At 40.4% G+C, this 27,858-nt stretch overlaps 1 long non-coding RNA gene across 1 annotated transcript; it reads right to left on the bottom strand.

The window, feature by feature from the left end:
* Positions 1 to 2,142: 2,142 nt before the first annotated feature.
* Positions 2,143 to 12,188, bottom strand: LOC117819299. The gene is made up of 3 exons (XR_004632526.1): positions 12,143 to 12,188; positions 4,108 to 4,246; positions 2,143 to 2,753 (listed from the first exon to the last, which is right to left on the bottom strand). It is a non-coding gene; the product is annotated as an uncharacterized LOC117819299 (long non-coding RNA).
* Positions 12,189 to 27,858: the final 15,670 nt, after the last annotated feature.

Raw genomic sequence — 27,858 nt, 5'->3', positions numbered from 1 at the left:
AGTCACACCTCGGTCGCACACGCTGCAAACATGCTCACTGGGCAATTTCTCAGGGATCACTAACAAGGGGATGCCTTCTCCTTAGAGAGGAGTTTCGCTGACCCATCAATTACTTTCCTCCCTGGAAGAACGTAACATGATAATAATTATGATAACGACTTGACATTGTGATAATGACATGATAAGGAAGTGTAAGATGAATCTGCCCCCTGTGCAGTAAGCGCTTATCATGTCAGCAGAGGAGGTAGTAGAGCTGACAAGAGATGCGTTTAGTGTCAGGTAGGTAAGGATGTGCTTGTGCATGTGTCAGGTGTCAGTGGTGGGAAAGTGTCAGAGTTATGTATCTGGCATAGTTGACATGTTAAACACCTGCTCAGGAAACTGTAATCACACTGATATACAGTTGTATGAGTCATCAGTTACAGTGCCACATGTGTGATGTTTATTGTTAGAACAAAAAATTGAATCTCTTTTTTTTAATCCAGAGAGACTTGGCATCAAATTTCTCTATGTTACTCAGAGACTATTTGGAACAGAACAACCAAACGTATCCACAAACTGAATGCCACTTAGCCTTCTTTCTTTGCTAACAACCCAAAGCATTTTACGAAAATGATATATGGGTCAGAATTCACCAAGCTTTTGACTGACAGATGTCAAATGTTGAAACAGATCCTGACACAGGGGACACGTGAGGAAAGAGGATGTCCATAGCATTGTTTGGACTAGGGATGTACATTTTAAGTATTTTCCGTGATCGATTTTTGGAAATGTTAACGATCAATTATCGATTAACCCATAAAAAAAACCCACATTATTATTCTCATGTCAAAAACAATGCCAAATACGTTTTTTCCCCCTAAATTATATTTTCTACAGCAACAAAATGCATATAACTGACGGTATTTAATACAGGTACATGTTCAACACTGATTATCATCAATTGATTTTGTACATCCCTAGTTTGGACTAATCATGCTCATCATGCCTTGTCTCCCATCATGCTGTGTGTTGGACTGAATTAGGATTTTTTTTAAGCTCGTTGTGTACGGTTATGCTTTGACAGTTACTTTTGTTGGTTGTTCATGATTTGTTGATGTTGTCTTATGCAGTAATAAGTGATTTTGTGTTCTAGTTTTCTTTTTCATCTTGATCCATAACTGAGCACACTGTTGCATTCAAGTCACTAGTTGTGTTTTGCTAGGTTTCAAAAGTTGGGTCCTGCAGCTAATGATAGTTTTGACATTGTGCATAGCCGCATCTTAACCCAACCTTAAAAAGTTAGTACAAAGCAACAGACATCACTTTACAAGTATTGACTCAAAAAGCAAAGCATCAATTTTTTGCGTTATTAAACAATCTTCTGTCAAGTGTCATATTCAAAAGACTGATGGTTTGATCTTTTTATTAGACTTCAAAAAATCTTTGTTTTGCATAGCATACAGGCTTCAATCAAGTCAACGTATTGTGTACACAAGCCCTTAAATCCATCTTCATTTCAGCCTGAGACAGAAAGAATGCAACTATTTGTACTTTAAAGCTCCTTTTTGGAGCTTTTAGTTTGTGTCGATTTTGGCTCCCCCTGTGGAAAAAAATTGTACATCTTGAAGGTTTTTTTATTCAGAAAAAATTCTCATCCTTAATTCTTTGAACAATCAAATGCATCACTTACTGTGCATCTTTGTCAGGAAAAATGCATAAACCTGCTCTTACTTCAGCATGCTGTTTATCACTTAGTCTGACACCTACCCCTCAGCAGCAGTTTCAGGCATTATAAATTACAATTAAGAATTGTTGCTGATAGTTTTGTTTGCTTTAGAGGTGCCAATACCAATTTCAGTCTGTTTCATAACTAGCTAAAAACTTCTCACTGGAGCTTCAACACTTTTTATTACATGTATTTATGTGCACCATTATCCATGTAAATACATCACCTGCTAGCTGGAAATACTGACTTTTACACATACGTACTTACCATGGCAGAAGGAAGTCAACAAAACAAGGATTCAAAGTGAAAAAGTTGTGATAAGTTCATATTTTGTCATATCTCATGAAAAAAATACATTTTATGTCTTCAGAACAAGATTTTATAGTTTTGATGAATGCAGGAGCAATTTTTTTTAACATTTCTATTGCCCCCTTTTCCAGGGAAGGTCTAAATGACCACGTGCAGTATGAGTTACATCACTAGCATGTTTCTGGTTAGAGAAATAGGACTTGTCACAACCGTCCCCAGTCTCCCCTACTTGTATTCGTCTGCCGCCTTCAGCCCTCATGCAACACTTCCCTCTTTTTGTTCTACCTCTATACCAAGACCTCAGGGCTGTTTGAGTGATGCTGGTGTTGAAGTGTCAAAGCTCAGCCAGAACATGATATTTCTTTCTTTCTTGGCAAACAGACACCTCCATCAGTGAGAAACCTTCTGCCTTGAGCCACCAGGAGCAGAGGAGCAAAGGGAAAATCCCTGTCATGCCAACAGGGCGGCCAGTAAGTTCACCGCCCTGAAACTCAACCCCACCAAAGCTGAAGAGTGTAACTGTAAAACATTTTATGTAATGTGGCCCCCTTTTGCTCAAGGAGTGTGTACAGTGTGTGGAAATCTCTCTTTTTCCTCCTCTTCATGTGGCTGCACTGATGTGAAGTGGTCTGGATGTGTTTTGTCCAGTGCTTAACTGGTTATGATGGATAGAGGGGTGAAGGTATGATTGCAGTTGATTCCTCTATCTGTCTTCAAGCCCGGATCTCTTCCTGATCTAAATAGTGAAGGGAGTAGAGATAAACATTATAAACTTCTAGATTAAGTCTGGCTTTATTAAGCCTCTCCTACAAATCTTCCTTTCACTGTTGCCACTCCTGTGTCTCTCCTTAGTGATTTAGTGCAAAGCAAACTGCATCCAAGTCCTCATTCTGTTCTACAAGTCTGGGAGCGAGGGTTTGCTGAGTGTGCTGCAGCTCCTCAGCAGCCTGCACATATTGATAGATGTCCAAATGTAGAGAGAACAGAAGTAATTCAGCAGGGAGCTCAGGGAGACGGAGAAGAATCAAAAACATCTTCTATTGGAACAAATGAACATAAAAAGCACGATAGATTTAGAAAAACGCAACAGTTTTATACTGAACATGTCAGAATTTTTTTCAAGCGTATAAAAAGGAACAAGCTTTGACACCAGGAATTCCTGAAACAGCTAAACATTAATTTAAAGGCATGGGTATGAGCTGATCAGACCACAAAAAGGCGTTTTGTCAGTCTCCTTTTGATTTGTAGTCGATGGCACTTAGGTTGAAAATGCAGCTGAATACTTCATCATCCACATGCCAAATATACCATTTTTCATTTCTTGTTAATTCCCTCTCCAAAGCCTCCCTCTATTCCCTCCACCCCTCCTAATCTGGCAGTAAAGGTCAGTTTAGCATAATGACATCATACAGACAAGCACGGGCAAACCCAGATTACTAAATCTGACTCTAATGTGGCTTTTCAGATGAAACAGCATTAAATGACATTAACGCCGCTGCATTCACTGGCAGCTTTAACGGAGATTGCTCAGGACCGGCCCCTTCTTCAGCCTCTTTGTATTTTTAATGAGGTGACAGAGAGAGGCGAGATGGGAATGGGACGGTCTTACAACATGCTGAGCTGGGATCAGATACAGTCTGTCTATTTGTGAAATATTCCATCAGCTCTCGTATTGGGCCGGGGTTAACCTCTTCAGAGTGACTGACATTTTTAGAGCACAGGCACCACCGCTGGAAGAACTGAACGGGACTATTAGAAAAATACTACAGCCGTCATTGGCACGATGAGATCACTTTTTTTCATGTTTCTTTGAGGTCAGGCCCAGATTAACATTCAGTGTAGGGTTTACAGATGAACAAACTGGTTCAAAATTAATACTGGAGTTTTTTCAGCTTGTGAATTAGCAGACCATGTGCTCAAAATCTGGACTAAATCAACATCTGTTGGAATAATTATGCTTCCTAAGCACATCTTGTACCTCGAAGACAAAGTGGAAGACAAGCAGAGCTCTAAGAACATATCCCCCGAATGTTGCAATTTTCATTTTGAAGGATGAGACATGTGGAAAAATGGAAGAAGAACAGCCTTACTCTCATGAAGTTGCCTGGATCGGGTGAAAAGTCTCTCACATTCATCTGTTTCTCTGCTGCAAGATGTTTTCCTGCTCCATCTCTAAGGCAACAGCAAGTTTCCTTGCACAGGAAACATGATGACTGGAGGGAACGTTGACTGGAAAAGAAGAAGAATGACGACACAGGGGTCATGAATTATACAAAGGGTGTTAGAAGCTTTGCTACACTTAACATCATTAGGGCCTGTATTAATTACGGTTATGAAGCATTGTAAATCACATCCGTAGCACTTTGGTAGTTACGGCTTAACACAGCCCTTTTATGACTGACTCATGGCATGCTGCTTAGGAAACAATACACTAATCAACAAAGAACAGCATGCGTACGTGCCACAATTATGTCGAAGATTTCAAGAGTCATTTCAGACTGCTGCACAGAAAATATGCTTCACTCAATTTATTCCATTTTCACAGACATACATAGGAAACCACAAAAACACACCACTGCCACCTCCACAATCACAACCAATTACACCCACTGATAAAGACGATATTATTGAGAACACACAGAGGAGCAGTGAGGAGGAAACTACTGTATATGCCAACCTGATATAAATGGTCAGATGTCTTTATTTAAAACAGTACATCCGAAAGTATGAGGTCAGTTTTTCTGTAAAGAATCCAGTCGAGTTAATAATTTCACTAAAAGTAAAGCATAATATCCTTTTGATTTTGATTTAAACTTCCGTTTATTTATATCATCGCTTCTTATAGAAAGACTTCTTGTTCATTCTGCTAGCTTCACTCAGCTTATTGAGGCAACAATCTCAGAACCCATCAGCAGTCCACATCTATCCGTATCTGGTGAGATTATGCGATACGCCCCTGGAAACTAATGTAAACTTAACAGTAATTCTTGTGGAGCCAGCAATTTGCGTTGAACGTCTTCCAGTTGAGACTTCTTTCCTTTGCTGCGTTTACTTCTGCAACGTAAACGCTGTCATTTGTTTGTTTTGGTCCCCATTCATCTGTTTTAAGTAGGTCCTAGTTCAACAGTAAACCGTAATTTACACAAAGGCTTCACAATGACTAATTTCTGTGGTGTGAGCCTGGAAAAAAAATCTACTGTCTTTTGGTTTATTTACAATTTATAGGTCTTACATTTTTAGAAATAACATCATGTAAAAACGTTAACTCTGTCAGGTCTGTACTCAAGAGGAGAAGAAAACAACTCGTGAAATACTTGCTTGTTGAACTGAAGTCAGATCGATCATTTGCTGCATTCCAGGTAATCAGGAAATCTCAATGCCTCTGAGACAAATGGTTTAACAGATTTGTTGCTAAGGTTTGTTAGGTGCATGAAGAATCTCTACCACCGTGTGCAGTTGGCCTTCAATCTGTTTTTCCTGTATGCACCAAAGCCTGCTGACACGTGATTGACCGATACTGCTCAGACAAGAAATAACAACAAATAGCAATAGAACACTTCTGATACTGACAATCCAGATTCTGCATTTTTATGTGAAATCTGTGAATATAGATTATTGAGTCAACAACCTTATGCAGCTGAAATCAAGAGTATATGGTTTCATTTCAACATTGGGTAGGTCACAAATCAAAGGGGTGGTGTGGGGGTCCTCCCTTAGGAAATTTTGAGCACCAGGCATTTCATTTCCTGCAGTCTGGAGATTTGTATTACTCCAATGTATGCCCTATTGCAATCAATATGGAGGATATATGGAGGGGGGGTTTCTTCAGAAAACACTAAACTGAGGCATACATTTTGACCATTCATAATACACTTGTACAATGAAACACAATGAAATGAGGCTCAGAAGTATTCTGCATGATTGTGAATTATATCTTTTCCCTTTGGAAATGAACTTTGAAATGAAGTCAAAACTTCTATGACGCTAACATAGCCAACAATCTGTGTTTTGGATGGTTGTTCAATATATCTAAACTACTCAAAAACTCAAAAAACATGAATGACTGTCCCATTGGCTGCCTCCAAGATTCACAACGCTCTGTGTTTTCAGATACTTTGAGATAAAATATCCTCCTAATATCAGACCTCCTAATCTTCTCCTCCTCCGGGCTGCATAGTTGCTGATTTTTCTTTCCATTTTATGGAAAATCGCAACCATTGGTTTTGCGGTTGCTGACGGCGACTACTCACTTCACCAGAGGCCCTCGAGCAGCAATAAGTTGCATTCTCGTGTTGTGTCAAAATAAAAGCTGTTTTGCTTTTATTGGGAGGACAAACACACTTTTTCTACAAATCCAGGGGTACCAGCTTAGAAGAGATGTGATTAAGAGTGTATTCATTTTAAATCCTTACTTTTCATTTTCAGTAAAGCTCAAAACATAAACTTTGCTTGGGTTTGTATTTTCTCCATGGAGGCAGTCATCTCTTTTTGTTTTGGTACTTGCAGCGTTCCCACAAACACATGGAGCTGATCAGGGTTACAACTAGATAATGATATCATCAGCACATGTTTGGGGCCCAAACCATATCAACAATATTACCACCCTGCCTTGTTCTGCTGAGACATGCGATGCACATGTCTGATAGCCATCTGCCAGAAGGCGGTTTTTGAGGGAAATCAAGAATGAGGAATTGTTCTTTCCATAACTATGGCTCCACTGGTATTGATGGCCCCTTTCAAAGTAAAATTTGACAGTCTTGAACAAACTACAGCTCTATATGGTTTCAGAAGATATGATTTATACTGTGATTCATTCAGCAGAGCAGTCTGGTATTCTCATCATCGTTCTTTCTAAACAGTAAACATTTTTTGCTGCATGGCGCAATGGAAAAAAGGAAACTATGACCGCTAAGAATTTGCAGTGGCCATGTTGGTTGAAGTCCTAACCAGCAGTGGTCAACGTGGTGTTTAACTGTGGTGGTCAAAGGATGCGGTCATGAACAGTTTATGCCCAAGCTTCACTTAGTTCCGAAGTCAAGCATTAGCATGTTAGCTTTCACTGAAAACCTCTACTGTTTTGAATAAGTCTTGTGTCGTGTGTCAGGTAGTGCACGTCTGACAACCACAATGTTCAAAGTAAATGCCAGGAAGGTAGAAGAGCACAGCAGACTAGGAGCGTTTCAATGGTGGAAAACATGCCCCTCTTTTTATCATTACTCAATGTATGTGGTCATCAAATGTCAGATTAAATCTATAAAGAGTTAATCCTGCATCACCGCACCCAACTCTTAGTGAGACATCCAGAAAGTTCTAACAGAAACATTAGTTACTGAAGTAAAACATGCTGTCACGTGGGTGGTTCTCACTTGTTTAAAGTGATAAATGAAATCCATATTTTTTTCAAGATTCTTGTTTTTGTGGTGTTTGGCAGCAGCTTCAGTGAGAAACATTCATTTCTTTGGTGTTTGGCAGTGCCTTCGCCAGAAATCATCGTTCAGTTACATTGTCATGCTTTGATGTCAGCGTCGTGCCAACAGCTCCCAAACCCCAAATTAATCGGCTCTTGCTGTTCTACTCCAAAACAACTACAACCCATGGAAAAATCTATGTTTTCTTGCTGCTTAGTTGCCATGTCAACAGTAACAGTATATGACAAACCATGAAAGTAAATAAGTTAGTATGAAATATGTTTGTAACAGCTAAATTACTGACTGATTTGTAAAAACATACCAATCAATTGTATTCTTCAGGACAGTTGCACTTAACATTTCCAAGTTGACTTTTTACCCCTACAATAACCTCTTTACTGGATGAATGCCCATTTTGCTTCAAACAAACATACAGTTGTCTGCCCATCAAAATCTGTCAGTTGGACTTAAAAAACTTGGCTTGCAAAGTTTGACCACAACCTTAGCAGTGATCCAACATTATTATCCAGAGAGGACCAACTTTCCACACTTGAAAAATTTGTACATGCCACAAACAATACTCAGGGTCATCAAGTGGTTTAATTATTTGTCAAACCCTATCTTGGAAACTGTCAATGGAAAATTTCTGCCAAGGCTCAAAATGTTAGATTCATCAATGCAACCAGTTTCAAACATATCTAAAAGCTGGCGCAGACTTCACAATATCAGCCAAACTACAGCCTGAGCCAAAAAGCTGTGGTATGTATGGTCGAGTCAGGACAAACAGTTGATGTTTAGTGTGAAACTTTACATATCTTAGTTCAGAAAACCAGTGCTGCATTGAAGTGTCTCCTCTTCATATCCCAGGGAATTTTTACAACAGACATACTGTATCCTGTTTGTTTACATCCTGGTTCCTAAAAGTTGATTCCCTGGCATTATCATATGATGACTTCAAAAATGTCATAAAAGATCGCAGGCAATGGTTTGTTTGGTACTGATCCATCTCCCAGGTCTCTGCCAAGTCACAACACAAAGTTCTGGCTTCGTATTAGTCTCATGAGATACAGTGACTGTCATTATATCCAAAATTTTGTACAGCCTGATCCTACCACAAACTTCCCACTGGAGTTGAATCTAATTGGTCAGAGGAACAAGGCAAAGAATCCATGTTTGAACAAAGGCCTGAGTACAGTGTATTTTTGCAGTATTTATTACATAGTCATGCCATGTTTTTCTTCAGTTCACTTGGGTTTAAAAGCTGTGTTGCAACAAATAAACATTTAAAACATTGCCTTAGATTTTTATAACATTTCAGAAAGTTCTTATTTGTGGCGCTCATTGACATGTTTACAGTGCTATATCTTCCCCTGTCATCGTTCAGTGTATTGATTGCATGATCTCTATAAAAGAAATTATCATATGAAGTAATATTGTGAGCTTGTGTTTCACTGAGCTCTGGATGTCTCATAGTGAAGAGCAATCTTGTCACCGATCAGTTCTCATCTGGTGGCGATTTAGTATTTTTTAGTCTCTATATACAGACATCTGCACACAAGTCCATCTCGGGTTGTGAGTGGGACTATTAACGATGAGCAAGATACATAGGAAGAAAAACTTTATTGCACATCTGAAGAATTGCAGGCCACACCAGAAGCCCTAAATAACTGGCAGTTGCTCTCAGAGGTTACACTGTGGTGAGATGATAGCTAATGTGTTCAAGATTGCTTAATGTACAAACAGTACAAATAGTGTAGATTCCATATATGTTAATGATAATTTTGTTATTTATAAGTCCCACTACAGGTAACACTTTAATCTAAATGGAAAGTGTTGAAACAACTTCAAACTGAGACAGAGCAGTTGCAGTAATTCAGAAAAGACTGCAATAAAAGGAAACATTAATCTTGCCTCTTTTTCCAATAAACACTGCTTTAATCCACTGTCTTCAAATATGTCTCAATCGATTCTTAGTTTATAATTCAGATGAACTGAAAAGGATTAGACCACAGTTAAAGCAAAGGATGAAGAGGATTAACTCAGGTAATTCACTGTCTTTGATTAAGATAGCTTTGAATCAAATGTTTATTTTTCAGATCCTTAAGTGTATAATTAATCTAAATACAAGCCCAAATTATCATCCCAAAGCACTAATTGCTCTTTGTTGTTCAGTCCAGGTTTACTGTTCATATTTACACTGTGGCATACAGATTTCTTATCTCACTGAAGCCACTGATGCATCAACAGGACCTCACCACAGCTGCAAAGTTAATTAATGTGATTTATGCTTGTTTGGTTGCTTGCTAGCTTGCACATTTTTGAGGGGAGCAAAATCATCTGCAAGTCATTGTCTTTGGTAAATAAGAAAAATTGGACTTTTCTGTAAGCCTAACACTGGCTTACTCCTCTGCTCGGTGGTCTATGAGCACATAAAGCTCACTTCTTCTGCCTCACACACTCATGTAAGCTCTGCTTAAGCCTCTGCAATAAGCCGGAGGGTTTGAAGAGTTACCACTTTTAATGCAAAACAATAAGCTGCAGACTTTGTGAAATCCTGTTTTGGCAAGGATCAAATGTTGGATGACGACGATATTGGTTTTTGAAAAACTTCAAGAGTTATAGTGTAGGAATAACTTCACTACTCTGGATTGTCTACTATGTATGGAGGTACATTTAAACCGCACACTGAGTTAAAATAGCTGATTCCAGTAGTAGTGCTACTGTATATTTACAGTAAGAACTTACATAACCTTCACACACAGAAATGCCATATTAACCGTGAAAATGTCAGTGCTTACTTATCTATGCCTGCAGTTATGCACCGTTAGGTGACCCTGATAGTTTCAGGTGGCCCAAAGCTAGGATGGACAGGAGCCCCAGAACATGCCAGTGATTTAAGATATTTATTATATCAAAGCTGTTGTTAAACTGTTGTGAAGAGGTGTACACTTTCTCATAGCTCTCCGGGTTATTTATATTAGCCAGCAGAAAAATGCCCCAGTGTTGGGCAAAATGCTAAAACGGACTCAGTTGGTTCTTCTTTCCTCCCGCCCTTTTTTTTCTATGTCTCCGTCTGGGTCACACTGTGCATTGAGTTAGGCGGGGCTATTTAAGGCTATGGTGCTGCCATTTGGCTTGGGGGTCCACATGTGCACTGGAGGTCCTCATTTTGATTCTAAATTGCCTTGACACCAAAACAAACAAACTCTCCTCACTGCACCAAACAGGCCTGAAAAATTATGGGCACAGGCAGGGATATGCAATTACAGCAGCTAATTTGCGGTCACCAACGCTTGCCCCATTCCCAGTGCCCCAAGCAACCCTCATTTTTAAATATTGGGGAGCAAGAAGTGTGTGTATGTGTGTGTGCTTGGATGAGGTCTGAGAAGGAGCTGTGGGAGAAGTTCCCCCTCACAGCTGTAGGAAGGTCAGGCAGCACCAGGGCGATTAGCTTTGCTCATCACGTACAATTAGGGTTAGCGCTCTGCGAGGAGGCATCTGTTGCTAATTGAAGCAGAATAGATATCAAGGAGGCCCATGCTTTCTCCATGCAGAAAAAAACAAACTGGACTGGAAGTAAATAGACTTTGGCTTGTGTGAAATTGAAACTGTGAACCACCTGCACATGGTACTGGATAATGCCCTCAATCAGTGTCTTTGTGTGGAACTGCTTGGAGTCAGTTGGGTATTACACCAACAACAATTGATCAGGTAATTTTAGAATAAGCAATGCATTGGTTCCAAAGCATTACCAGTACACAAATCTGTATAAAGACACGCAGAGGCAGACAAAGAGGCTGGAGTTATTAAGGAGAGAAGGGGGATGGGAGCCATAGACAGGAGACTGAGCATGAGCGTGTCAGAGTGGAGCCAAAACCGCCCAGTGATGGCAATCTGATGCGACTGAACCATGTGCCCACTGGCCAGCTGACATCAGCCCGCGCCTCTCTGACCAAACCTCCCGGCCCCTTCATGCCAAGGCCCGACGCAAACAAAGAAAACCGAGGCAAGCACACACAGACACACATCCAAACAGATTTAGTGCTCATGACAACACCCTGAAAATCACGGAAACTACTAGATACACTGCAGGATGGTGCTAAAAACAGAAGTGTGACACAAACAACAGCATGATTGTGTAACTTCAAACTATTGACACACTTTTGTGGCTGTATTCCGCTGATATACACAAAGCAGTAACATCCTAGCATTCTCGATAGTGTGATCTATCGGAGAGAAAGCTGTTCTCCCCGGTCATATCTGTTGTTTTGTTGGCAGTTTATTTTTTACTTAGACATCATAACAACTTACTTACAAAGTACAGCCTTCATTTACAGAAGGGTGACACTTGTAAACAGCTAGCGCAACACAGGATTTAGTAATAAATGTGAGGTTATAAAAATATTATACAAATCTGATCTTTAAGTATTATTGACTCTTATTATAAGGTAAACATTTTTTCTTCTTCTTTAAACTCTCTCAATAAACTGCTTTTAGACATCTGAACTGCCCCTCAGGTGCCATCATGTCTTTAATCATGACAGCTAGCGTTAGCCACATCAAGGTCGGCTGCTAGCCAAATCCTGCTAGCTTTTTTCTCGCCTCAGACAAATCCTTTTAACAAACTTGCATGCAAAACACAATATGCTGCGTGTTTTGCAACAGTATTGTTATGCAGTGTTGTTTGATAACTACAGTACAGTGTCTCAGAGCTCACCTTCTACTTACATCTCATCAGTCCACTTTCTGTCTGCCTCTGTTGTCTGCAAATTTACACATTCAACACACATGATTAGTCCTACAGTTAGCAGTTACAAAGTTTCACCATCTTTGAGACTCAAGTTAATAATCTTTAACTTTATTCCCAGATAGCAGGAGTTCTTTGTTTAGCAAGATGGCAGAAGGGCTAAAGCTTAATTAGGGCTAATGTAACACTAAGCTAACATTATCTTAGCCTGGTCCAAAAGCACTATTTTCTTATGTGTGACTTAAAGCTAGGGTTGTTACTCACGGAAAACTAGCGTGAATTTGAATGTAGTATTTCCTCAGGACTCCATCTAACCCCTCCCCCCTCCCCTCGGAGTTCCTCCAAAACGACGCCCCCCTCACATGCACGAGTGCCACTGACTTGCGAGCATACGCTCATGACTGATTCAAAACCGGTCCTCAGCACATTGTATGTGTTTTGCACTACATCAACTCATGTCTCACTCAGCGGTAAGAAAACACCAAAACATTGTCATGGTGAAAGTTAAAAACACAAACAAACATGAAATGTATGTGCAGGAGGCTGGCAGAATGACAGGACAGGATTTGATTGTTTTCCCAGGTTTACTTTGGCTGTAAATAGAGGCTTTTTCTTGCTCTTTTTTAAGAACATATTATGTATTGATTGCCATCGGGACATACAGATAATTTTAACCAGTATAACAAAAAAGGTATCTACATCTGACTACCAACCCCAGCTTTAAGAAGGTTGAAAGTGCATACAAACCTCTTCTTTCTGCTTTTTGAGTAGTCAAGGAAAGCAGAAAAGAGGATCACAAAATTGACAGTGCAACTGGGTAAATAGTTGAATTTGGCTGGGGGACAGTCTGCGTTGCGTGCTGTCAACAGTTACTGATGCCTACCCATCAGTTCACTCGGCATCTAGGTCACACTTCAACAACCCAGCTCCCTAGAAATAAACCAGAAAATGACCTGACAGGCTAAATCGTGTATTTGGGTAGATAGAACAATCCAGCATTTCTAAGTGTAAAGGGAAAAGGAGAAGTGGTATTTGATTAAAGTCTACAGGCAATGAGGAGAACTGTACACAGAAACACCGTTTATCATGGCAGTCATTAGGTGAGTTTTGAAGGTATTGGAGGAGATGATGGAAAATATGAGCAAGAGCAGCTTGATATAAAACCAGAGCACTGTGCTGTGTGGTGATTTTATACACTTCTGCTAGTACCTGACACACACCTTCACATACACATGCACTGACACACACACGCTATGATAACCCTGTAGACTGATGGAGCATACCAGAGTTTTGACCTTCACAGTTTAAGTCTAAAGCAGAGCTCAGCAAGTCAAGCTGGTGTCAGTGTTGCAAAGTGCAGCTAGAGCTTTTAGTTATTAATGTGTAACTCAATGGCTCTTTCTCTGAGTGTAAGTGAGTTCATTGCACACTTGGTTTTGAGAAGAACATGAAAGTCAGCTGAATGTTAAAAAAAATAAAAGCAGTTGTGTTCAAAAAACATTGAAACACATTAATTGTAAATAATACAGGTGTAAAAGTTAAGAAGAAAAAACACAAATATAGGTAAACACTAATGCCATTATGGACACTTTCAGAGCCGATGTCAATAAATGTCTGTTTTGTCAACCTCCTTGTCTCGTGTTTGAAAAGGTTAAAATGGTAGTTGACAAATATTTATGGTTCTTATTTTCGTGAATAAAATGACAGTGTTGTCAACAACAAATGAAGTCATCTAAGGACATAAACACCCTCAGTTTGTCTTTATACACACTTGGTTTTTCTATTTCTTCAGTGTAAATGACCGGCCTTTTCACCTTTGGTATTTTGCCAAATCATTCATCCACTGGGTCAGCCAGTCTGTTCCCACATTAACGCTAACTTACGACCGAATTCCACCAGATCCGTGTCCGGTCTATCTCTGATCCGCCATGACACTGGATCTGATAGGTTTCTATTCTAGTCAGTGTGTTAACTTTCACCGGATCTGCTCTGTTGTGTTCCAGCTGCATCTCTCAACCGGCAGGTCGTAGCTCTCCGATCAGATATGCAAGACTTCTGTTATTACCGGATGCAGAAGAATGACACATTCATTTAAACATAGCAGATCGATCGGGACATGAAGTCAGGTACCAAAACAACATTTAAACATCCAGTTAAGTTTTAGAATAGAACACTCCACTCCTATTTCACTGAACTACAACAACATAATGAGCAGAGCCAGTTCTGGAGTCAACAGGTCAGAGGTTTTTGGAGGCCAATAAAGACAACATAAATGAGGAGAGGAATCGGAAAATGGTTGATTCAGTAATTACGGCAAGAAATTCTTGGTCACATGTCCGTCGATCCTGCTCCGTGCTCCGTGCTCCGTTCTGAGAACACAGCTGGTGGATGTTGACGGATGAAAGATCAAGGAGCCGGACCACGCCTGGATCTGGTGGATGTTCAATGTAACTCATATAACAGTCTTGGACGGTTGCGTCCTCACATATTCAGATAGACCTATGGTGTCTGTGGTAGCCAAAAATACCTTGCTAGCATGTGCTGGTTAATGGTCAAAGAGGTTTGTTTTCTCCCTTGCTAGTCCCTGCCGGAAAAAGAAGCCAAACTGTTTTCTAACGTGAAGAAGAGTTGTTTTTGTTTTCCAGTCAAATATTTTGAGAAATGGTGTTAATGGCTTTTCAGTCTTTTGGTAATTTGCTAAAATATTATAACAGTGTAATGCAATAAACACTAGAAATACTTATTTCAATATAATTAAATAAATCGTTCCTATGCAATGTGTGATGTCGTGATAGTATGTCCCATGTTTCACATTGATGCAGCAGCAAGAGAAATGAGCATTCAGACAGAAAAAAACTTCCACCTCTACCTCAGTTACACTGCATCAGTCTACTAAGCCCCTCCCACCAAATGATGGACTAAATGTGCATACCACCCACTGTCATACAATCTGTCTGTTGCACTGAGAAAGTCAGACTCAGAGGACAGAATCAGTGACAGCTGATCAATGTACACCACAAAAATAGTTATAAAGTAACAACAGGTCTGTGCCAAATAGCTACTGTGCTCTCAGGGCCACTGAGGTGAGGAGAGAACTGCCAGCACACGTCACATAGAAGCCGAATGACACTAGTTTGTGCAATATAATTGTGATTGGCTAGCCACGTGGAAGCCAACCCTCATTGCTTGTTCAAATCGGACCAGACCATTTTCTGAAAAACTTAAATACAAATGGCTGGGCAACCACACACACAAATCAGACACATTCATATAATGGAATGTTTAATACTTTCAGTGTCATTGCATTGATCAAAATTAGTTATATTAACCACAGTTCTAATATATGTATGTTGCCTACTGTAGCATAAACAACTTCTGACACCTGATGTCATCAAAGACTGCAAGGGTTCAGTGGTCAGGCTGAAAGTTTGGTCGACTTTAACTTGAATTTCTGGTCTCAGGTTTTGACATATTTCAATAATCTACAAAGATGCACTAGAGCAAAAATGAAATCCCAAAAATGTGAGTGCAGAGGATGTTATGGACAAGGATACATTCAACAGTGTTTTGGTTGGCTTAGATATTGAAGCATATTTACTGGTGCCAAAGTACAGCCAAAGACATGCAGTGGATTTTGGCCCATGCGGGAGAGCTTGCCCATGATACATCCTGGAACATGTAGGTGCTGTCTGCATGGCTCCACAAGGAGGAGAACTCTGCTTTCTGTATTGCTCAGTTTATTACTGTTAATGTCAACACTGATGATCATGCATATAAAATATGGTAAAATATCATTTTGATGGCATTGAATATTGGATACATGTAATGCCTGTGACAATGACTGTTTCAAAGTGGCATTCATTTAACACAAGAAGTTGAGTTAACATGTCAAAACAGCAGTATTATCAAAGTCTTCCATAGTATTGAAGACAACTTTCTTAAGTCTGGGAAAATTACATTGGTAATTCTTTTTTTGGAAGGGAAGGATCTAATGAGAGATACTTTTTTGTTGCATGGTGGATATAATAGAAACCAGCATTTCAGAAGCCCCACGATAGCGATATCTTGTCAGGACTTCTCTGCTGCTTTGTGTTCTTCAGTGTTGTTTCATGCCATAGAAGTTGTACTGCCAACTACCGGCCTGGCATGCATATTACGCTAGCGGTTGTTTTTGCGAATCCATGTGAATGCAGATCGTTTTCAAAAAGTGGTCATATATGAACACGGATCATTTTTTTATAATACTTTTTGATGGGCCTATTTTCATCCAAGCAAGGCCTTCAATTTCTTATAATGAAGTATCTCTCAAGCCACTTCATCCTCAAATGAGCACTGCTACCATGATAAATAGCTGTTTGTGACCCCTGTTTCCTTATGTTGTGAAATCATGCTCATTCACCAAGTTTCATGAAGCATTTAATTGATTTATAGTGCACAGAACTTTTGGGCACGCAAAATAATCCCCCAGTATAGCTGTAAGCCCATATGGAGAAATGGATTTTATTTAGGGCTTGTTAATCAGTAAGACCCGTCTGAGTATGCCTGGTCTACATACAGGAGCTCTTAAATCCTGCCTTGTAATAACCCTATCTAATTAGGACTGAGACACACTAACAAGGGACACCACCATCATCATCACTCAGCAGCCTCATCATCATCACCATTCTCATTATCAAGGCTGAGATCAAATTCCAGGCTGGCTGCGGGACAGTGGGACTTCAGTTCACCTGATGTATTGTGCGTCATTAGATTGTTGTTATTACTGTGCCACGGGGAGTCAAACAGGATGGAGATTCACTCCTGTAATATTCTGTTTGGCCTACGAGGGGAGGACCCACTTGACATTCTACACCTAATGACGACGATCTATTAAGGCAAAGGGCTGACACATTAATTTGTTTACTCTGCCTCTCTCCTCTTTCTACATATGAAGTACACATAACAACTGTGCACCCCTACACTGAAGTCTGTCTCACTGCAACACAAATTCTTGCATCCTTGTCTTCTGTAATCCACATGGCTCACTGTATTGATCTCTACTAGATAAAATCAACCTCAGTCTCTAGTTTAATTTGTCTCAATTAGCTGAGCAGGATGCATGTATCTGTTAGAACGGCAAAGGAAATAAAACCCTCAGGTAACACCACAGGCTGGTAACTAGGCCTGTCCATGCAGCCTCAGCCTGCCCCAACATCTCGCTCAGGCCCAGCGCTGCAGGGCAGCTACAGCTAAAAAGGCAGCAGCCCGATGATCGATGACTTCATCCAGTCTGCCTGATTCCTCCACTTGTGCTGAGAGAACAATTAATGTAACAGGCCCACAGAGAAACAGCCATGATTAGGTTGTGAGAGCCAGGAGCCACAGGGAGCCACTTACTGAGAGAAGCTTTCAGTGCAGGAGTCTTTACCATACTTTACCTACGCTCACTGACGTGTATGTGATGCTATAAACACACAGCATCTTACTCAGTTTACTGCATAGCTCCACATACACACACACAACTCCACTGTGTTGCCAGCAGGAGGACCAGACCCTCTTGCACAGCTGGTGTATCCCAATGTTGACTCTCCAGTATGGGAGGCCTGCCGCAGGGATTTACCACATCACCAGAGGCTATGCAGGGATTGGTCGGGTACGAGTCGATCAAGCTTTATCTCTCCCCAAGGTACCAACACAAATCTCTCCAATAAATAACCTGTTCTTAATTCTGATTTCTTAATGCAACTCCTGCAGAGAAGATTAATCAGTATGAGTGAGACCTCCAGATAGTTTGTTCATGTGGAGTTTGTGCGCATTCACTACAACTTTTTTAAAGAACTGATTGCATGATATTATTTCTGTTAAGACGGGGACTCAACACCTTGCAGCTCTGGCATGTACATACTCTCACAAATTCACTCAAACACACACACAAACAATCATGGCACTTCTTTTCCAAGCCCTCCCAACATCTGCTTGTTCTTCCTCTGATTAAAAAAATCCTCTGTGTTTCATTATCGCTGATTTGCATAGTAATAGCGTGCATATTAAGCAGCTACTTCAGAGGGTGGGCGGTCTAATGAATGCTGCAGTCTCCTCTGTTTTAACTCAATTTTTCCTCATCCATATTCAGACGAGTGCCCCCTCCCCGCTCCCTCACGACCCCCCTGCCCTCGGGGACGGCAATTCTGTTTCCGTTGAAATGCTTCCTCCAGCCTCTCCTCCAAATCCCAGAACCCTCTCCATTAATCCAATTAATTAGAGCCATTGATATGCAGCCCGCTTAGACCAAGCAGCTGTTTGCCTGCCAATTGCCTTGGTATGAGGATATGAGAGAGGTGTTGGGGGGGTGGGGGGCGGGCAGGTTATTGGGAGTCCTCTCACCCAATGCACATGCAGCAACACTTAGCGCCAAGTATGGAGGAAGTTGCCACCCACAGTGTTGATAAAATGAAGTCATCATAATTCTTAAGTATGGTGGCCAACAAGGGCAAACATGCTGCAATGGCCTGAAAGGTTTCCATTGGAAGAACGGGTTGAAATTTCAAATAAGATGCACATTCAAACACAAAAGTGCAACGTGGAGCCAATGACCATAACTCACTGCAAAAAGGAAAAAACAGATGGACTGTGGGAAGCAGAAACACATGTACTGACAGCGAACAAGTTACAGGTAACAATGGAAAGTCAAAACCACAAACCAAAGATGTGAGGGTGCAACAGAACAACATTTATCTCCTTGCTTATCCATGACTTTAGTTGTTTCCAATGCACAACAAATCATAGAGCATCTCTATGCACAAGGCTTTCCACTAACATTAGTCAATGTTATAATGCCTTCTTCAACTAAGATAACGTTATTTTCTAAGGATTATTTCAATATTTCTTTGACATTAAATATTCAAAACATGCACCTTACAACAACACAGGTGAATTTCTTGACTCAAATCAGGTGTCTTCTCAACTTCCTTCTGTGTGTGTTTGTTTGTCAGTGATCCAGCTTTGTACACTCACAGGTCATGTAAAGTGGTCACATGTCTGTTTCCTGAATGAAATGCTCTCGTTTTCCTGCTACCCTCATGTTTTGGGTCTCAGAGCGTAAATATAGCCTCTGCTCTCACAGCAGTCTGTGTGTGTGTGTGTGTGTGTGTGTGTGGAGTGATGCTTTGTCTCTGACCAGCAACTTGTATGAGGAGAGGACCAATGTGACCAATTCTGCCCCCCCCCCCCCCCCCCACACACACACACACACACACTCATTAAGATAAACTGGATTGTGGTGAAAATCAACTAACTTGTAAAGTTTTATGCTATTTTTTTCAAACAAATACCTTTGAGGGAAAAACACACTAACTTAGAAGAAAGAGATTGGTGCGTAGCCAAGAATTTTAGGTTTTCAGAGGCATAGCTGGGCCTCTTCCTCCTAGGCACTTAAATCTCTTCTCTTAATTGTTGTCTTGGTTCTCATCTTTTGTACGTATGTTTTAATAATTGCATTGTTTGAAATGGCAACACATCTCATTAAATATTTTGTGTCTATGCAGAGCTTCTCCCATGTCGACCTTCGTACTTAAAGCTATTCAGAAGTATCCCGTATTTTAACTTCATCAAGTATAAAGCTCTACTTATTTTTATCTCCAAACAGTAGCATTTTCACTTCCACATTTTTATTAGATCATTGAGGTGTGCCACCGTATGTCGACATTTTCAGTCCCAGAATCTGGAAAGAAAACAGGTCAGATGAAAGACATGTAAAGCAATGTGTACACAAATTGTGTTGTCAAATGCACCCTGGAGTGAACAGCTGTAACTAACAATCTAATCCATTTTGTCTCATTCACACTTATTTTTTTTTATTACCCCTGAGCAAAAGTTCCTTCTTGGGGAAACAAAAAAGCCAGTAAAATACACAAGCAGAAATACTTATGCACTTTAACTCAATCAGCCTCTACATATTCCTCTGCGGTTTCACAAATACAGGGCTAAATATACATCAGTGGATGATAATTCTCCCAATAATACACCCAAAATAGAAAAATCTGTAGAGAGATGTCCCTCGGCCCCCTAAGTAAGAGGTGTGCCTCAGAATTACCATACAGAAATGAATAGCAGCGACAGTGTCTAATGTTTTGTGACACAGCACGAACGTGCACACCCCAGCCCAATCCTGAGCTCAAGCCGCTCATCGGAGATATTAAATTAAGAAGTGCTGGAGTAGAAGGGTAATTCACTTTTCTGCTTCACTGGCTATCACTGCCGAGCAAAGGAGCGCTGGTGGTAAACTATCCCTATCTCGCCCCCAGTCTGTCTCCTTCCCTTTTTTCCCCCTGTTCCTTCTCCTCAAACACTCGTCCAGCTCTTTCCATCTCCAAGGTGTCCTTTTGTGATCCTACAGATTTTCAATCCTTAGTGCTTTTGAGTAACAAAAAAACTTCATGACATAGCAAAGTGTTTTTTGTCTACAGAAGCATATTCACTATTGTAAACTTAAAAAGACTGAACTGATTAAAAAACGACAAATGTAAAGACTCTTCCTAAAGAAGTGTTAGTAAATGGACTCTTGGTCATATTTTAATTGCCAGAAGAAAAATCTCCCCAAGAATGTAGGTGTAAACTCTGCCAGTTTTACTTTCTACAATGTGTTACTCAACACTTATTCCAGACCTCCTCAAGACCAATGTTCGGTCCACCTCCAGTGCCATTGCAGTTTGGCCACATGCTTTCTCGTCCATCAACACTCTTTTCAGAGCGCAACACGGAGTCGCAACCCAGAGTTGGAGTCACTAGACTGAGGATTTCCCACTGAAAATACAGAATCAATGGTTTTCTACCTCTATGATGAGTTTCCCCTCATTCATGTTGTCGTCAGTGGTCTCTGAAAACCTGTAACTTGTTGACTCCAGGCCTGGCTCTGCTCATTATGACAGTTTGTAATTATATGTTAAGTCATATATGATCTGGCGTCAACATGGAGTATTCATTCCGATGACAGCCAAAGCTGAGACGGTGCAGAGCCAGTGGAAGCACACAGATTGACAAGAATTGAAATCTATCAGCTCCAGTGCCTGGGGGAATAATGTCACATTGGTTTGTTGTGTGTGGCAAAGGTTAGCAGAGCTAGCAACACCAGCTTTTGGTCTTCCTTTCAGGTTAACGTCCACATGCATGCCTGCCAGTTGAGTGTTAATATATCAGTTTAACCAGACAGCCTACACACAACTTTATCTCTTTTTTTTTGATCGAACTGCTAAACTACGTTGTGCTACGAGATAACATCTGTCATCTGTGCTTGTTTACATCTGGGTTATAGAGGATTACAGCATATGACAGTAGCCATTATCCTGAGCTACAGCCCCCACTTGTGGTCGGTGGCTGCAATACAGCTCAGACACAACATTTCGGCAAGCATTTCAGGCCTACAATAACAAATATATTAACAATTCGTATCACTGACTAGTAATACTGGTGCCAGCTAACAATGATGATTGCGACTGATCGTTTTGTTAACTAAACACCCAAATCCCTTGTCAATGATGGGATGTGAACCTCTGGTTTTTGCATTGCGGTCAGATACAGTTTCAACTACCAACCACCACCACCCAAACCAGACCTTCTCCACCTTCCTCAAAGCACATATTTAAATTGGAAATTTCAATTTGAATTCCTGACCCCCTCAGTATTTTACCTTTTTGGCCAAGCAGGGTAAACAAACCTATGATAGAGAGCTAGTTAGTTTAGAAGATCCAGAGTACTTTGTACTATCATGTAGTGTTACAAGGCCCAGTTTCTATATAACAACTACAGTGGGAGGCTTCATGGGAAATTGCTGAAGTGGAAGTCTAGAGAAAAGGACTGATGGTTAATACTGAAATTTCAGAGAGAGGATTTTTTCTGCTCTTCAGTTGTTTTATTGCAAGATTGAAAATGTTAAGGCACAACATGTGTCTGTTTCTGTTTAGCCAGTGTTTCAAGAAAAAAGAATAAAAGTTGAACACAGACCTAGAACCAGGAAGGCAATACTAGTTTCTAAAGAGCACTAGAGTGAGAGTTGACTTGGGTATTTTGCATGCAGCTTTTCCTTCTCTAAAACTACATTTTGGACTTCAACATGACAGACTCATAAAAAACCCATTCATTTGGTTTGCTAATGTCCAGTTGTTGCCTTTGCCTGAACACCGTGGCTCTTTCCACACATTGTCCTATAAGTGTAAAACTCCACCCATACACATGCTAGAGAGAGTTTTTGCAGGATTGTATAGCAATCAGCCAGATGTGTGAACAGCCTGTTCTCCCACAAGATTTCAACTTTTCCCTCTGAGTTCATGTATCGCTCTGTTAGTGTGGCAGTGAAGCCGGGCTGAAACCAAAGACAAATCAGGACCAGCTTTGAAACAGGAAGCAGAACACGGTGGAGGTGAAATCAGATGAGAGAAAGGACGATTTGTTTACCCTCGATGAAGTGTTGATGTTGGAGGTCTTTGTTGCAGGAATATACAAATCAGTCTGTTTAAGATATTTTGGTACCTCACTTTAGGGACTGTGCATGAACACGTCTGGAAATGTGCAGCAGGGCAAAGCTTTGTTTCACTTACAGACTCAATCTCTGAGATTTTCCATCCTTTCAGTTGCTTTTCTCACACGCACAAAGAGGATGTCGATTTTGCATTGATTACAGTACAATTAAGATAATAGTTTTATTGAATAATATGACCTGCATTAAATATTCATGGAAATGATGATTAACATATTCTGTGTTTGACTGTATAATGGCGTGACCTCCAGCAGGATGGAGACACTTCCTCAAGAGTAAATAATGATTGTTGAGGGAGAGGAAAACAGAATAATTTAGTTAATTCCTTCATCCATGCCAAGTTTTCAGCCATATGATAATAATGGTCTTGTGATAAAAGCTTCAAAAAGACCTGAAACAGAGCTAGAAGGTTGACATGACCCCGTCCGGACTAATTTAGAACCTCTTAGAGCAAACAGACATGTAGAAGGAGAAGAAGAGCAATAGGAGGTGTCTATTTATCTAGGTGAGGAAGTGCCTCTCTTCATCCCCTCCCACCCCTCCTCACGTCTTCTGAGGCAGAGAGCTGTGACTGAAACACATCGCTACACCTCACTCGGGATGAGCTTCAAATAAATGGGGGGAATGGGGGCACCGAAGGAGCATTTTAGAGAGAGGGAGGCTGAAGAGGAGAGGGAGCTCCTTAAAAAGGCTTGTCAAAATAATGAAAACAAATGGTGACCGAGTCTCCTGAGATGGAGAGGAGAACTTCATTTGTGAGGTGTCTTCGCCAAGATTCTGCTGCGTCTCAGCAAGTCTTCAGTTTTAGAGACATAGGGGAGTCTCAGCTGAGTAGGGCCGAGGGAAACTGAGGAAGAAAAATGAGAGCACTCATTGTAATAATTGTTCAGGGTCAATTATTCCCATGTTGGAGCAAATCAGGCTGATGTGAGTTAGCATGCGGCTGGGAAGCGAAGTGCTGAATTTAACTGCACCGTGGATATGATCCCCAGTGATGCTGTGTAAAAAGGAACAGTGTGTATTGATTTAAGTCAGCTAGGCTAATTATGTACAAGGGATTATAAAATGTTTTATTTTTTGCAAAGTCAAAAATGTTAAATGAGAGGAATTTGAGTAAAGATGCTTTGACTGGCTTTTTAAAGAAGTCTAATGTTACTTGCAGACAGTTTTAGGCAGTTACGGCCCAGCTTACTGCAGTGGTGGGTCTTAATACTCCCAATAAAAATTAAATGACACCACCCATATTCAGCCATGTATGTTTCGAGCAAATGTCCCATATGACTGACATAACTCACCGTCCTTTAACTCAGCCTACGACGTCTCTGTCGGGGTTAATACAGAACACAAGCTATGACAGAGTTAGCTTTTTTAAGATAACACAAAAAACACCAACAAAGTAACCTTGTGTAGGCTGGTCTAAATTGAAATACTAAAATAATAGAATTGATTGGGAATATAACTGCTTCATTAAGAGAGGTTTTAAGCAAAAAATCTACTTTTGTTGTGTTGTCTTTGCTTAGCATACTAACTTTTTGGACCAAGAGCTTCAGTGTAGTGGAGCTTTAAGATGAGGCAATATTATGAGGCAAGCTAATGTGATGAGTTGAACAAGGCAATTTATTTAAATTTGCAATTGAAGTACCATCAAATCTGGTGTACACGATGCACTTTTAATATTTTTTTATAATCTAAAAAGTGAGCTTAATCCCATACACCAGTGCCTCCAATATACACGTACAAAATGCAGAGAGAGGTATTTTATAACCTGCAGTATTTCACTAAAATGGTATGATTTTCAACAGCTTTTACCCCCCCTTAGGTCATAATCATGGTGGTATACCATTTAGTAAGTAAACCTTGTGTAGTGGTGGTTACATTGGAAAGACTCCTCAATTCAGCACAACACAAGTGGAGACTGGTGAGTGTTCTTGTATAGGCTAAGTTGAACTTGTACCGATGACTGGCAGGATGATGAAAACAGATGGTACTAGAGAGAGCTGCACAGAAGCAGGGTATTGTGGACTTTGCAGAACACAATTGAAGTCTTCACATGGGAACAGTTTAAACCTTTTTCTGTCTGGGAGCCCCCCAACAACAAAGCGCATCTTATGCACAGATGTGATTTATAGTCAGTTTTTTAATGGTATATGTTATCGCATCAAATTCAGTATTGTCCATGATGCATGAGCATTCTTCATCTCAAGTCCTGGTCAATGACCAAAATGTTCATAGTCAGTTACAGCAGTGTGTGTTAGCCTAACACCAAGTAAATATTCATTCATTCAGGAGACATCAGCGGGAATCATTTCACTGGAGTTGTTTGGGGACACTGTGCTTCCTCCTCGGCTGCTAACGAGAAAGTTTGTGTCCATGATTCTTTTACTCAGATGTTCCAAAATATCGGGTATGAAAGCTTTTAATAAATGTTCTGTGTTCTCCTAGGTGTTACATAAAAGTTTACATTGTCTCCAGAAGCCATTTGCATCACAGTACGTTGTTTTATAAAGTTTTAGAGTTAGGTATGATGACGACTTTAAGCTAGCTACATGTGACCTCAGTTATGAGTGCTAACCGCACAGTCATCCTTGTTGGCACTGTGTAGCTGTGGGAAAATGTATGAGTTTGTATACATTTCCTCATGTGGTTGTGTTGTTTAAGACAACATAGAGATGATCTGAGTACAGTTTGGGTGTGTGATTCTGTCCCTCAGATATTTCCATTTTCAGGACTTCAACACAAACATAGTTAGCTTACTTCACAACATTTTGGGTACCTGTCCTAACACTGCTCAAATGATCTTGTCCAGGCAGTAACTTACCACAAAAAAATTACACTTTCACTGAAAGCTCAGTTAAGTGTTAAGAAAAGGTTAGCAACATTTTAACCAAACAAAGTGAAACATTTTAACTTCCTTTCTACTTATCTTTTTCCAGGTCCATGTTTAGACTAAAGACAGCCAATTGTTATTTCTCTTTTCAGTGAGGCTCAATTCCTTTCTTTATCTCTCTTTCATCCTCCCACCCTTCCTCTCTCCCCCTCTCTCTGGCACCTTACATCTTCTTTAGCTTATCACCGCCTTCCTTCTTCATCCTCCCTCCTTCCTCGACTTTGACTTCATCTTTCAAGTGAGGCAGCCGCAGCCACAGCAGCGGCATCTTCCCTCCCTTCCCGATCCTCTTCACAACGCTGTCTGCCGTCTACATTCCCATCACGTGCCCACCAAAGGTTATATGGCCCACTTTCTTATCAGCTGCATTGTGGGATATCTCAGCTCTCAGGCCTGTCTTCTGGAGAGCTATCTGTACCCCCTCCTCCTCCCTCTGTTGACTGCTGGGAGGACAACCTTTGTCGACCTTGTTTTTTTTTCTTCCTTTTTTTTTGCCTTTAACAGAATAAAAATGAAAGAGGGAACGAATGCAACACAGAAGAGTGGGAGGAAGAGAAAAGGGGGAGAAGCTAGAAAAAAGCTGAAGTCCCCTGGGAGAATGTGTGATGAGATTGGTCCAGAGTTAGCCTTGTAAGAAAAGCGCCGTTGGCCCCCTCTCTCTCTCTCAAGTACAGTAGACATTGAATCAATATCGCCCACCCACCTCATCCACAGCCATTCTGCCCCTGCGCGTGCCGTCCACCTGTCTCCCTGTCTGACTGGGGGGTTTGGGGGGGTAGAAAGAGGTGTATGGATGTTTGACAGAACCGTCATGTTCAAATTCATTTTGGATCCAGTCAGACTTTCTCTAATAGGCGCACACACTCAAGGTCTTTGCGGTCATGCTGAGGCGGAGGAGCAAATAGATTAGTGTCTGCTGCACTGAGAGCTTCCTGAAAGAAAATAATACAGAAGCTTGAGCATTTAAAGACATACTTAAGAAGTTTATTGCTTTTAAACACAAAACAAAGTTATTTTTATCCTCAAATGTATTGATTATTAATCCAAAGATTTCTAGAGATGTTTGCTCAATTAAAAGCACACCCTTAACTTTAAAGTGATATGACTGTACTTCTGAAGTTTTATAAAAATGGTAAAAATTACGAATGTAAAAATAAATTCTAATGCAATGTATGGTACTATGTAAAGTTAGGGTTGAATATTTAGTGGTTGGATCACACTAAATAAGAAGAAATGGCAAGATGGTGATAGATAGATCTTTCACTTGTACTTCTCTTTGACTGTATATGACATTAACAATGCATCTCCATCTACTCTCCTCTTCTTCTACCAAAGCAAGTAAGTCAGTGAGTAAAGATGTGTTTATATAGCACTTTTAAAATGCTTGGTTACAAAGTGAAGCCAAAATTCCCCCTGACATGGGTGCTTACTTCTCACACTGGTTACATCCTTTGGTACCAGAGGGTTCACAGTAGGGATTGAACTGGTGGAGTGGGGGTCCTGCAGCCAAAATAGTAAAGAAATTCAAAGTTCCTTCGATTCCTGTAAACACAACGCTGGAGGAGACACATTTGTCAACATAGCTGTCAGGAAGGGACTATACTTTTAGCATCAACAACTAAGTAACTCAACTTCTTTAAGAAGGATGTATTGTCACAGTTTGAAAGATGCTTTAAAGACTTTAATTTTTATTTTTTTAATTTTCACTTCAATTATCACGCAAAGTATCCAGCATGTTGTCATTACTAATGATTTATTTAATGGATCTATAATACTGTATGGTATAACCTTTAATATCTTATAGTATTATGCTTTGGTCCAGCAGATGTGATACTAGTCTTGATTCCAATTCATTATAGCAAAATATATTTAACAGCTCTATCTCTTACTCCAGCAGTACTGTTCATACGTCCACACAATTTCAAAACCTGCCGTTGTTAAAAATATTTCACATCCATACATTTTGCATGGGCACTTTTGAATAGCAGGTTCTTAATAATTAACTTCCCATTTCCTCTTTGTGGGCGACAGTAGCCATGCTGTCGAGTCGGTTGTCTCTCAAGTGGAGGGTTGGCAATCCAATCCCAGCATCCTAACCCAAACTCATCACATGTGAAGGGTCCTGTGTGAATGTGGTTTAAATGGGTGAATATGACAAGTAGTGTAAATAGCATTTTGAGTGGGTGGGAAGACTAGAAAAGTACATTTAACAGCCTTTTTTGTGACTAATAATACACTAGGTTTCAGATTCACTGTAATCCTACCAGATCTGTTGATCTTCTCCAGGTC

The sequence above is a fragment of the Notolabrus celidotus genome, chromosome 9, assembly GCF_009762535.1.
Source record: "Notolabrus celidotus isolate fNotCel1 chromosome 9, fNotCel1.pri, whole genome shotgun sequence".
NCBI lineage: Eukaryota > Metazoa > Chordata > Actinopteri > Labriformes > Labridae > Notolabrus > Notolabrus celidotus.
The sequence above is the reverse complement of the archived record's forward strand: the minus strand, read 5'-3'. Positions and strand labels throughout refer to the sequence as shown.